Here is a 13,024-nt window from a genome sequence, read left to right as displayed (position 1 = left end):
GGCATGCGTTAATGCGTAAGAAAGACTCACAATTTTCTGACAAATTTTTCAGATCGACGCATTATAGCATATAGCCCCCATACAAATTGGATAATGCGTATGTAATCCTTGTATGGAAAACTTTTTTATTTGAAGAGCTATCTTCATAAAATTTGGCGTGGGTTATTTCATAAGCCAGAGTCATAAGTTCCGAAGAAATTTCTCAGATCGGACCACTATAGCATATATCTGCCCTACAAACTGACCCATCGAAAGCAAGATAAAGATGATCTTTTTATACACTTATATAAATTTTTATTTTATAAAAAATATACTTGTGAAGGGGATTATCGCTGCCGAATTAAACAATGTTTTTGTTTTAAATTTAAACCATGCCCATAATTTTTGCATATAATAAGTATTTTTTTTATATATTGCATTCAGCAAGTAAAATTACAACTTTGAGAAAGTGATATTCTTATACAAAGCTCTCCGCTCAACAAAAAGGTTTTAATTTTTCTTCATAATGCTATATGGAGATAACGTTATATTATATATCAAATGACATGAGCATTTATACTAGTGATTTGTGGTATACTTTTAGTGTTGCTCATACGACATGGTGTACTATTCAATTGTATTTTGAATGCATAGTTTTAACAGCGTAGAACTTTTAAAGGACTAACTTTATGAAAAAAAATCATCACAACCTTTTTTAGTAGAGCGGAAGATTTTGCAATAGAATATCAGTCCTCCAAAGTAGTATATGTACTTGCTTAGGAGATAAAAATTGTATTGTTAAAGAAAAAAAAATTTATATAAAATATGCGGGAAAAACGATAAAAAAAAGATGCGGGAATCTGAAAAGATTAAAACACGGTTTTAATTATAAATAAAGCATTTCTTTAAACTAGAGCTTTCCATTTAAGATCAAAAACTGAAAGGGAAGCGCTTATAGAAAAAGTAACTGAGATAACTGACACCATATCATGGTTATAAAAGACTTCTTTACTTACATGTTATACAATCTATATATAGTTACACATTTCTGTTCATATATTACATACATAACCAACATACTCACATATGTATACTTAAACACGCCGCACGTTTGGTGCAGCCGCTTATGTTTCTATTCTGACGAATTTTATTTAGATGGTTTAACCCGATTTTTACACATACTCTTACATACAACATACATATGTATTGATATTTGTACACGTGTTGTGTGTTTAGCTGTGAATTTTTATCTTTTAATTTTTTGCGGAAAACGCTAAGAATAAAGTCATCGTATTAACCTTGTACACACATATAATATACATATATGTACAGTGGCTAGTAATCTTTTAAGAGTTATATTTCGCTTCCTTATATATGTTTTAGACAGTTTATCGTTATTAAATATTTTTTAAAATCTTCACAATTAGAGTTTATTTATTAGCTAGAGCTCATTTTAATTGTTGCGTGATTTATAAATGTCTTTTCTGTACTCTCAAACATCTAGTTTCTGATATTTTGTCGAACTACACTATCGTTATTGTTCGTTTTATTTGAATACGATTTTCCCTAGATATTTGGTTGACAAAGGCATCAGGCCAGAAAGGAATGCAAGATCGTGCCCGAAAAAACATGCATAGGTTTACTCGCACGGCTCGAAAGGACTGCAAGACGGTTGTTGGCTTCATGGCAAGCCTGCCGTACTGGGATCACATTAGAGCCGGGTGGGCATAACTAACGACAATACATGCAGAAAGTGAGTTAAAGTATCAAAAGTGGATATCAAGACGATCTGAAAATTCGCAAAAAGCGTTACAGTTCTGTATGACGAATTCTTCAAATCGAATTAAACTGAACCTCCATTTGACATTAAGAAAGACCAGAAGGTTTATGTATCGCGGGACAGGTGGAATAAGCTAACATAACCTTCATAGAGATCACAAGGTGCGCAGTCAATTTGTCTGAAACCTAACTGAGAGTAAATATGAGTAGGTTTGGAAGGTCCATTCCTGCCTTGTTGCCATGCGGTTGTTGCTCAAAGTCCTACTTTAAAGACGTATTAGTTTTGCAGGTATAACAGGCTCAGAAAAAGCGGTATACCGACGCCCTTATCGATTAAAAAGCTATCTTGTAATCGATGAAGAGATGGCAGGTGCCGAGTTCATATTCTCGGGTCTTAATATGGAACAGTGGAACTACCTAGTCCAAAGCCGCACGTTGTTGGCAAGTGGTCTCAGTCTTTTACGCAATATGCTCACAGGATTCGATCCCTCGGTGGTTTGCATGGATAATAATGATAGCATCTTCCTTTTAGACAGCATATAATGTAATGAAGTTCTATTCATTAGGCATAATTTCGTTTAGCCATATTTTGTATATGTTTCCTATCGGACACTCTCCGCCGTCAGAGAGAACGTTTGCATTTGCCGTTCACTTCTTCTTAAGTGGGTGTAATGTTGCGGACTTCATCATGACTAGAGGTTGGTAGATCATACCAACTTTTTTGATTTTAGCTCTGGGCTTACCTCTCCACAGGCGATAGTTTTCGTCAAAAATTAAGTTAAAAAAGTTTTGCTTTCATATTTTCCGTACGTCCTGCGCATATGTTACCAGATCACTTGACTTAAAGCCTTAAGTTGATCTTCAGGTAGAACTTTTGAGTATCATTGCTGCTTTTACATACCGCGATCGCTTCTCGTTTACGGTTCTGTGCTCACGTTTTTCGCGTCTCTCTTGCCCCCCCCAACTTCCGAAATTCCTTTTGTAGGCTGAGTGCTTCTTTGCATTCATAGAAGGATGTTGAAACCTAGTACGCTTTCAGCAGTGGCACACATGAAGTCGAAAATGGGGCTCCACTGTCTGCAGGCATCTTCGGGATGGGAGCTCTGACTTCTCTACCAAAGCAGCAGAAATACAGGATGGCATTGTAGTGTCCCAGTTTTGCGACGTCTAGCTTTCTCTGGACGCTAAATTTGATTTCATGTCGCTATTTAAACACCGAAACGCACACACACGTCTAATTGTAGCTTTGGCGTTGACTGATCAGGAGGGACACACATTCCGCTATGAATATTCGGATTTCTAGGCAGCACATTTTACGTCATGGCGAAGTCGACAAGTTCGGTGTCTTTGTAGCGGTCTTGTGTAGACTGAATTGCCTAATTGTAGAACATAGGTGTTCTCGAGTTCAACGAACCAAAGAACCCTTCTGTCTTTGGGTTCCAGAAGTCTAACTAATATTTTCTTTAGCTAGGCTATGTGGCTATACACAACAAAAATTCCACTAACTCTTAGTTTTCACAGCTGTAAACGTCAGCTGTAGGTGAGGTAACAGATCGCTTTCTTCGAGCAAAGGTGGCTGATCTCTTAGCAAAGCGGGGCATCATACTTGGATTGTTATATACTATTCATTGTGAAGCCAGTCTAAAAAATATTATAGGTTATCGGCCAAACAACCTGAATCTATCATAAATCTGTCTAGGTGTTTTATTTCTATTTCCGATGTTTCGGCAGGATGTCTAAAATTGTGAGATCTGATGTTCAATCTTGCCGCAACAATTCCGATCGACCAGTTAAAACTCCAACAACCATTGAATGGTGGAACTTGCTTCCTATTCCCCCTTTTCGCTTACCCTGAGCCAAGGCGCTACCTAGTGCTTTCGGTTTTTTCCTGGATAGGAATACTTTTTCTGTATGTAGTGGTCGCAGAGTAGTAATTACATTTCGGATGCTGTAATAGCTGCCCTAGAAGCCAACTTGGATCCAGATAGCTTTAATCAATCCCCGAAAATAATATTTATGATTTTTAAGGACATGTTTTTAGCCACTGTACATGCATACATACATTATATACTTCCATACTGCTATGTACGAATACACATAAAATGTACTAACAAAAAATATATTTCTTAACTAAAAGTACCGTTATACAGGCATATTCTTCTTTTGCTTTTGTATATTTTACCATTGTTGTTGTTGCGTATTTATATGTATATACTATTTGTAGGCATATAATGTAAGGTAATTAATTGTGCTCGCCTTGGCCGTGTATTGTTGTATTTTGTAAATTGTATTTGTACTCGTATGCTTGAATCGTGCAGGCAGCATGAATGGCGTTAATGTGATAGGCCTCAACATGCCGGGGCAACAACCAGTGCCTTTGACCGCCGCCACGGCCGGTGCCACCTGCGGTGCTGCGAGGATGCCCTCACCATTGCCAAATCATCCGTCGGGTTCAACGTCGGCAACCGCGCAGACATCGCTAATGCTGACCAGCGGCGGCCCAGCGGTCATAAGCTGTAAGTTTGTGTTTGTGCGACTGTGTGTACATTTAGTTGTTATTGCATTTTCTATATAATATGGATATTATTTAGCATTGAGTAGGTATGCATGTCTTTTGCTAAGATATTTTTTAATGTTATTGTTATTTCCCTTTGCTGAATTGCTAAGTTATTTCCTTTTTCCCACTTCTAACCCTTTGAAAACATTTTAAAGCACGCCGAATCGATTTAAATTTATTTCTTATTCTTTCTTTTTATTATTTTCTTTCGCACAAGTTGCATGCAAGTGAAATGTGCCCACAATAAGCTTTAGTGCTTTTTTATGTAAATTGCGTGAATGCCATTTTGATTATTCTCTTTCGAACATTTTGTCAATTAAGGAAGTCTACATGGGCTTTATTGACGTCGGCTGTGTTCGCAGTGTAAAGTTTTTGCATAAATTAAACTACTCACAAATCTGAGTGGAAAAATTGCGACTGAAGTGCTAAGAGGTCTGTAGGGTAGTTGAGGTTACGATTTTTAGTTTAAAAATTTTCCATCACGTACAGTTATTTTGTAATTTTAATAAATGATGATGGTTTGGCCCTATATCTCTTAACCACAACTCAAAAAATTCTAAGCGTGAGGAAGATTGTGCTGTCATTTTTAGTTTCAGCAATCCAAAACTAGCAAGAAACAGCTTCAAACATCACAGTAAAAAAAATACTATACACAAGTGTTATTTTTTAAATATTATTCTTAATTTCATGACTTTCCTTCATATGTATAATTTCCTTCGAAATGTGAAAAAATTATCGATAAATCTCATGATAAATATTCATTCTGGGCTTAATATTTCAAATTTCTAACCTACAACAACCGATGAGTTTGAGACCTCACGATGGGCAGGTTTTCGGAAAGCTTAGAATTTTATTCCGCCAAGATCTCAACTCGATAGAAATCCTCAAAAATACTTCGAGAATGTTTTTTTCTGCTACAACATTAACAGAAGCTTTGTTTGACTTGCTGGAAATACTGAAAAGCCTCTGCCAGATGGACACACTTTTTCTCCAAATTTATATTTTTTTTTCATTTTGAGGTTACCCGACGTTTTATTGATTTCTTTCACTACCTCAACAAAGCGAAATATCATCAAAGGTATTCACTTGAAGGTATTTTTTTTTTTTAATTTGAACCCACGATCTATAGAAATATAGTCGCGTATCCCTTTAAACACCTTTCTTACGAAATTACGATTTGAGAACTTCAGAGAAACTCAGCTGGCGACAAAAATATCTATCACTGGAGTATGCTCTTTATAAAAGAAACGCAAAATGTATTGTCATTATTCGAAGTCCATGTAATACCCTAATCATGAATCCATAGGGGTTTCTAAAACTTAACGATGTCACGAAACGTTATAAAAAGTTATGAAAAGATCACTGTACTCTGTTTCATATTAATACAGGGAGCTCGAGCTTTTACAAGAGGCCATCAAACGACATAACCCTAGAAACAAATTATACTGAATTTATAGAAGGGTCTTTAAACTGTACTAATCTAACTAGACTAAACTAAACAAGAATTACCAAATAAAATTAATCATTAACGACAGAAAAAATCTTTCAAAAATTCTTTTGATCACCTATCAGCTTACTCATATGGCAAAATTCAGATCTCTGCTGGAAACTTCTATGTGGATCTTATCCAATTCTTCTGGTCAAAACTTTCTCTCTCTCCAGTGAGGAACAATGTTATAACATAAGTGCTTTGGTATTTCGCGATTAATTCAGCTAATATTTTCTTAAGATAAACATGCATGTTTGTATGCATCGCCTCATTCAGCTGGCATTTTCTTAAGCTGAATAAAAGTTTTTGTATTCAGCTCACATTTTCTTAAGCTAAATAGGAGTTTTGGTATTCTGCGATTTATTTAGCTAACTTTTTCTTAACTTTATTTAAATATACGTTTTGAAATTCAGTAATTTATTCAGCTGGTATTTTCTCAAGCTGAATAGGCATTTTGGTATTCAGCTAATATTTTCTTAAGGCAAATAAGCGTTTTGGTATGCAGCACCTCATTCAGTTGACATTTTCTTAAGCTGAATAATAGTTTTTGCATTCAGCTGACATTCTGTTAGTTGTTCTGATATTCAGCGATTTATTTAACTATCATTTTCTTAAGGTGAATTAACGCTTTGGTATGCAGTTGATATTTAAGCTAAATAAGCGTTTTGGTATGCAGCTCTTCATTCAGCTGCCATTTTCTTAAGCTGAATAAAAGTTTTAGTATTCATCTAATATTTTCTTAAGCTAAATAGGAAGAAATCAAGAAGAAGAAATAGGTATTTTGGTATTCAGCTGATATTTTCTTAAGCTCTATGGTCGTTTTGGTGTTTAATAATTAATTCATTATTCAACGTATTATTTAAGTAGTTTTAAAATTCGGTTTATTTGAATAGGCATTTTGAAATTCAGCGCCTTATTCAGCCCACGTTTTCTTAAGCTAAATAGGCGTTTTGGTATTCAGCGTTTTATTCAGCTAACATTTTCGTAAGCTGAATATGCGTGCTGATATTTACCGCTTCATTCAGCTCACTTTTTCTTAATTTCATTTGAATAGACGTTTCTATATTCAGTGCCTTATTCAGACAAAATTTTATTAAGCGGAATAGGCGTTTTAGTATTTATTCAGCGAATATTTAAATATGTGTTGTGGTACAATAAAGTCTGAAAAGTTTGGTATATAGGAGTTACTACAATAAGGGATTGTCCCTGCGCGAAGTTTTTTACCAAACTGAAATAGTAATATGAGTTCCCCATCAGCAAAATGTATCGCTTAACTGCTTCGGAATTGTGCTCTTCGGAAAAACTATTTTAAAAGTTGTATTGATTGTATTTCTTCTGCTAATACATTTTTTGGAGTGTGTAAAAAGGTCAAAGCAATCAAAATAGTATATAGAAGGTCATGATTATCTTTCATATACCATCCAATTAAGACCACACTCGTCATCGCAAATTATTTCAAACGATGGAAATTTTACCACAACAACTTAAAGTTTTCAAATCTGTCATTTTTGGCAACAGTAATTACTTGCACAACATGCTCAACTACTCACATCGCATTCACTATAAACTCACATTAACAATCCACAGAGTGGGAGCGCGCGTCAAGAGTGAGAAATGCAACGCGCATAAAGTCAACTTTAAGTTTTCATTACAATTTATTTTAACTTGTATGGCACTTGAGTCGCAAGATTCCCAAAACGATGCTACGAACGAGAAAAAGTTATTATTATTATTTTTTTTTTAATTTTTCTCTTTTTCTGTCTTTCTCTTTGCGAAAATGACAGCAAGTTCTTCATAAATAATTCCAGCAGCTGTGCCAAAGCAACATGCAGAATCAATGAGTCGGCAGCTTACTTACACAGTTACTTATTCGATTGCTTGCTCACTCACTAACTCACAGGTTGAAGGCAAGTAAAATTCACTTACTCGCTTACTCACTTATGCAACAGTGCGTCTACTATGTTGCTCATTTCTCTAGATAAACTACACACACTCTTTTCGCTTTGCTGGCCCCATCTAGTGCTTACTTTTTGGTGAAAAGTTTAAAATTTACTTTTGGATAATTACACATCTCAATTTAAAGTTTTAAGCGGACGAAGAAGCGCTGGAGATTGAGTTCTTGCAAAATATATAGATATGCTTATATTTTGATTGCCTTTGCTTGTTTTGGGTGGTCGTATTTATACCCGGACCTGATTGCTCTATAAGAGTAACTTTTGTTTTTGTATTAACTAACTAACGAACTTCAGTGTTTCGAACTCCCATTTGATTTTACAATGGTGGATTCAAATCGAAAGAGAGGCGTAGATTCGAATAAAAGTAAGAGACACAATCTCTCAGAGTTGTATTGTTGTAATAGGCCACATCTGATATTCTTCGAGTAAACCCGTGATTGTATGAATTTAAGTTGGACGAACTCCTGAGGACTTTGTTAGAATTATGAGAGTCCCGTGTCATTAAAGATAAAATCCACTCTTCTTCTTCTTCTTGATTGGCGTAGACACTCTTGCCATATATAAATCGAAACATTGAACTTTGTTGAAACTTTCACTAAAGCTTAGGTCTCATCAATACTCGGTTAAACTAAAAATAGAGCTTAGGTCTGTAGTTTGGAAGCATCGAGAGCATCGTGTTGGCACACACATTGACAAATTGTTCCCACCTTTCAATAAAAATTTCGTAAAAGCTTTTCATAGAGCTTTCGTGAGCTTTCCAGACACCTATGATACATTGGAAATCCCGAAAAACCACTGAATTGAGCACTTAATTCAGAAACTATCTTTTCAGTCTATCGATAGATTTTTGGGGACTTTTGCAGAAATCTAAGCTTCTAAGGTTTGATGAAAACCCCGAAAACGTCAATGGAAGGAAATATAGATTCTCAGTAACAGCATTTAAGCTTTGACACATAATAAGAAGGAGCTATGTGCAGGTTGTAGCTACGCTGATGTTATACAAGTATTATTTTGAACATTGCTCGATCATGGGTCTTTGGTAAATGTTTTCCAATCGAAGAGACTTGGTTTAAGCCTAATATTCTTTGTATTTCTGGTAAATTTTAAGTAATTGTAGAAAGGACTTCCCCGTTGGATTAGTAGTACAGTGTCTAAATCCCTTCATATTTGAATCCAAATTCCATAAGTTCTAACAGGGTACAGAGTCTCACGTGGTTATCATGTCATCCGCCTAGTACTGATTCCTGATAAAGTATCGATTCCCAGAAGCGTCGGGTCCAAGTAACCGAAACAGAGCCGAATTTTTATCAAGGGAAGGACTGTCAGCTCGACAAAGTTCTGACGCCACAACAACAACTACAACCCCTATAACGAATATGGTATCTAAAAATAGTGAGTTTGACGACTGTAGCGATTTAGCCAAGTCCGTCTCTTCGTCTGTGTGTACGTAAAATAAATTCTCCTTTGAGATATCGATCTAAAATTTTGCACGCTTCCTATCCTTTACAAGAAACCGCTTATTTGTCGGAACCAACGACATCGGACCACTATAGCATATAGCTGTCATACAAACTGAACAGTCGAAATCAACTTCTAGTATTGAAAACTTTTTTTTTCATAAAATATCTTCATGAAATTTGACGTGGATTATTGTTGAAGGCATTTCTACAATATCCAAATAAATTGTTCAGATCGGACTACTATAGCATATAGCTGTCATACAAAATGACCTTTCGAACTCAAGTGCTTGTATGAAAACATTTTTATTTGAATAGGTTTCGTCACAACAGTCGGCTTAGATGATAACCTCAGATATCACTACAATCTTCGAAGAAATTTTTGAAATCGGCCCACTATAGCATATAGCGGCCCTACAAACTGACCGATGATCAAGAAAAATATCTTTTATGCCCCTTTATGTTATAAAAAGTGCACCTGTGAAGGGTATTATAAGTTCGGTCCCCCCAAACCAGAAAACGTTTATTCCTGTTTTGCATAATTTTCGGCACGTTTTTATACCTACCTTACTTATGTGCGCTGTAAATTATGTCCACTTTTCTTTTTAGCAAATTTTGATTGCTTTGCGCTAACAATCGCCAAAGATGCCGTCATTTTTGGCCAAACTTATTAACTCATTAATGTAAAATTTTGTGAGCTTCCACCGTTGCTTACAACACTACAGCGGCGGGCAAGTGGCCGAATTATGGTTCAGCAGTGGAAACCAAAGCATACTGCTGCTTATGAACCGAAATATGGATGACATTAAACGGTAGCTAGCCGCCAAGTACCATAAGTATATGTATGTATGTATTGTGCGCTCATTTGGACAACACCAAAGTCAGCCGCTGAGCAACAACAACTATTACGGTAATCTGCGTTAAATGGAAAAACTTTTTCAATTTCAACGCAAAAGTCTCGAAAATGCATTGCAAACCAGAGCAAAAATATTTGGGTGCGACGGCAACAGAATATGGCGCGTCATTCGTGTGGGTGTGCAGACTTCGGTAGTTGCTTAAAATTTTATGCATTTCAATTAAACTAAATTTTAAACATTCCGTTTAAGTGATGAAGGGCCTTCCGGAGGCAGACGCCAGGCAGCTACTGAAGCGCTGAACGAAAATTGCTGCAAATATGGGGTTCATAACTGCCATATATATATACTTTCATACTTTCCCCACACTTTGTCAGCAATTACAGCCATTTTGTAAATATTGCTCAAATTTTAGTGTTCTCTGTTGACGCGCGCAACGTAGCTTCAAAATTTTACATTGAATTATAACGTAAATGGCGGAAAATTGCTCAAAAGTGCAGCAGCAGCACATAAAGTATGCACATTTTCAATTGGGGCGACGCGACGCTGTGGCGCCTGGCGATATGCAACGATATTTAGTGGCGAAAATGCAGCGACAAACTGACTAAAAGCACTGGCGCGATTGTTTTTGCTGTTCACTTCGTTTTTATTCTAGTTGTTGCTGTTACAAAATTGTTATTTTCGCAGCTTTCACAACATTTTTTTTGTTGATGTAAATTTTTTGTTGTTGTTGTAATTATTACAAAAAATATTTTCTCTGCTGTTATTTTCCCTCCACATTTTGTTGTTGTTATTGGCAAAAACAATACTTGTTTGTTGTTGTAAGTTTTTGTTTTACATAATTTTTGTTGTTTTAATTAATTTCATTTAATTAATTTAATTTACAAAGTTATTTTTTTTAATTTGTATTTTTTGTTGTTGCCTTCAAAATATTTGGTTGTTTTTGCTTTTGTAATTTTTGCAACAATTTGTTTGTTGTAAATATTACAAAGAAAAACAGTTTATAGCTGTAATTTCCCCTCTACAACATTTTATTGTTGCTTTTAAAATTTTATTTTTGTTGTTGTGAGTTTTTCTCATTTTTCTCATATTTGTTGTTGCCTTTAAAATATTTTTAGTTGTTGTTGTGTTTGTTGCAAAAGTTTTGTTTGTTTTTGTTTTTCCTGCTACATATTGGTTCTTTGTTGTTTGTAAAGCACAACGAAAGGTTTTGTTGTTTGTGTTGTTTTGATTTTAAAAAAATATTTGCTTAATGTTGTTGCGTTTTCACTTATAAAACATTTTCAGTTCTTTTTTTTTACAATTTTGCTACTGTTTTTTCACAAAACTTTTAATTGATATGTTTTTTTGTTGTTTTTCCTGTTAGAACATTTTGTTTTTGTCATTTTAACAAATTATTGGTTTGTTGTTGTTTGTAAAACACTTGTTGTTGTGTTTGTTGTTGTGATTTTAACAAATAATTTGTTTATTGTTGTTCCTTTAACTTTTATAACATTTTTTACTTTTTAATTTTTGTTGTTGTTGTTGTTCTTAACGGAGATTTTTGACTGTTTCTTGTTGCGTCTATTTTTATAAATTTTTTATTTTTTTCTTATTTTAAAATTTTTTTGTTGTTTTTGTTTTCTTATTTAAAATTTTTTTTGTTATTTTTGTTGTATTTTTACAAACTTCTTTGTTGGTTTTTGCTATTGCTTTTAGAATAGGTTTTTTACCTTTTCTTCAGCATTTACAACAATTCGTAATGTTTTTGTTGTTGTATTTCTTAATATTATTGTTGCGTTTCTTGTTGTATTTCCTATTATTATTGTTGTTTTTATTGTTAGATTAGCTATTTTATTTTTGTTTTTTTTTTTCTTTTCTTTGTTGCACTTCGTGTTGCCATTGTTGCTTTTTCTGTTATTATTATTGTTTTTATTATTATTATTGTTATTCTTGTTGTTACAGCCAACTAGTAGCTGCACTCCATTAGCCCATGCATCGCTCACTTCGGTGAGCAGTTAGCATGAACTGTAAATACGAGTAATTTTTCATGCTGTTGCTTTTATTGTTGTACTAATATAGCGCTGTTGGCCTTTTGCTCCTTCCATTACCCTTAAAAATATGTTCGCTCTGAAAAGTGAAACTTGTTTGTCGCCGCTCGCAGCGCAGCTCTTCTGTTGACATTTGCCAATTATTTTCAACACTTCAACAAGGTCCACAGCGTGCTCCACACAGCGCGCCAATACAAGGGGTGTCTGTAAGTGAGCTGTGGCACTTGCAGTCTTGTCGCATCGCTCCGCAGTGGGGTCATGTGATGTCGCCGCTGGCAGTTTGCTTCCCTTCAACGAGTTATTTAGAAAAAACAACACCAATAACCACAGCAAAATTGTTTTAAGTGTAGTACAGACCATTCGTAGTCTTAAAGGGTTTACCTTAGCAATTATTCGGTGATAATGATAAAGTACTGAATGTTTGGGTTAAATAGGGTTTTGTCAGCCTTTTTTTGTTGTATTTTTTTGTTGTAAAAAAGGAGGTAGAAAATCCTTTAGGAAGATGCATTTAAATATGTAAAAATATTTTACGAAAATTGCCGAATACATATTACGTCCGATTAAAGCTACATATAACCAGTTAGTTCGATTGAATCGGTTTATGACGGTACTTCCAAGCTTTAAACTTATGGACAAATGGTCAATATAACCATTGAAAAGAAATATGAACCAATACTTGGTTAAACTGACCAGCACAATTGCCTTCTTTCGATACAAACCGTAATCCTCCAATTTTCTACAATATTCTCAAAGGTCTGCTTTAAAAGGAAGTTTCCTGCAAGTGTTTTGCTATGTTCCCAAATGCACACCTTGGAAACATTTCATACGGTTTCCGCGAAACCATCTCATCAAAAACTGCAAAGAGGTATCCTGTTGTAGTCCGGAGTGCAATATTCTGACATTTTTTTAACTTCCTCGTCTGTG

The 13,024-nt window shown here is 35.0% G+C and overlaps 1 protein-coding gene across 1 annotated transcript in view; it reads left to right on the top strand.

The window, feature by feature from the left end:
- The window catches only part of LOC108967074 (potassium voltage-gated channel protein Shaw), a 66,461-nt gene that overhangs the window by 45,009 nt on the left and 8,428 nt on the right, over window positions 1-13,024 (top strand). The gene's annotated exons all lie outside the window — the stretch shown is intronic.

Source organism: Bactrocera latifrons, unplaced genomic scaffold, assembly GCF_001853355.1.
Source record: "Bactrocera latifrons isolate USDA-ARS-PBARC rearing strain unplaced genomic scaffold, ASM185335v1 scaffold_175, whole genome shotgun sequence".
NCBI classification, from domain to species: Eukaryota; Metazoa; Arthropoda; class Insecta; order Diptera; family Tephritidae; genus Bactrocera; species Bactrocera latifrons.
The sequence above is the reverse complement of the archived record's forward strand: the minus strand, read 5'-3'. Positions and strand labels throughout refer to the sequence as shown.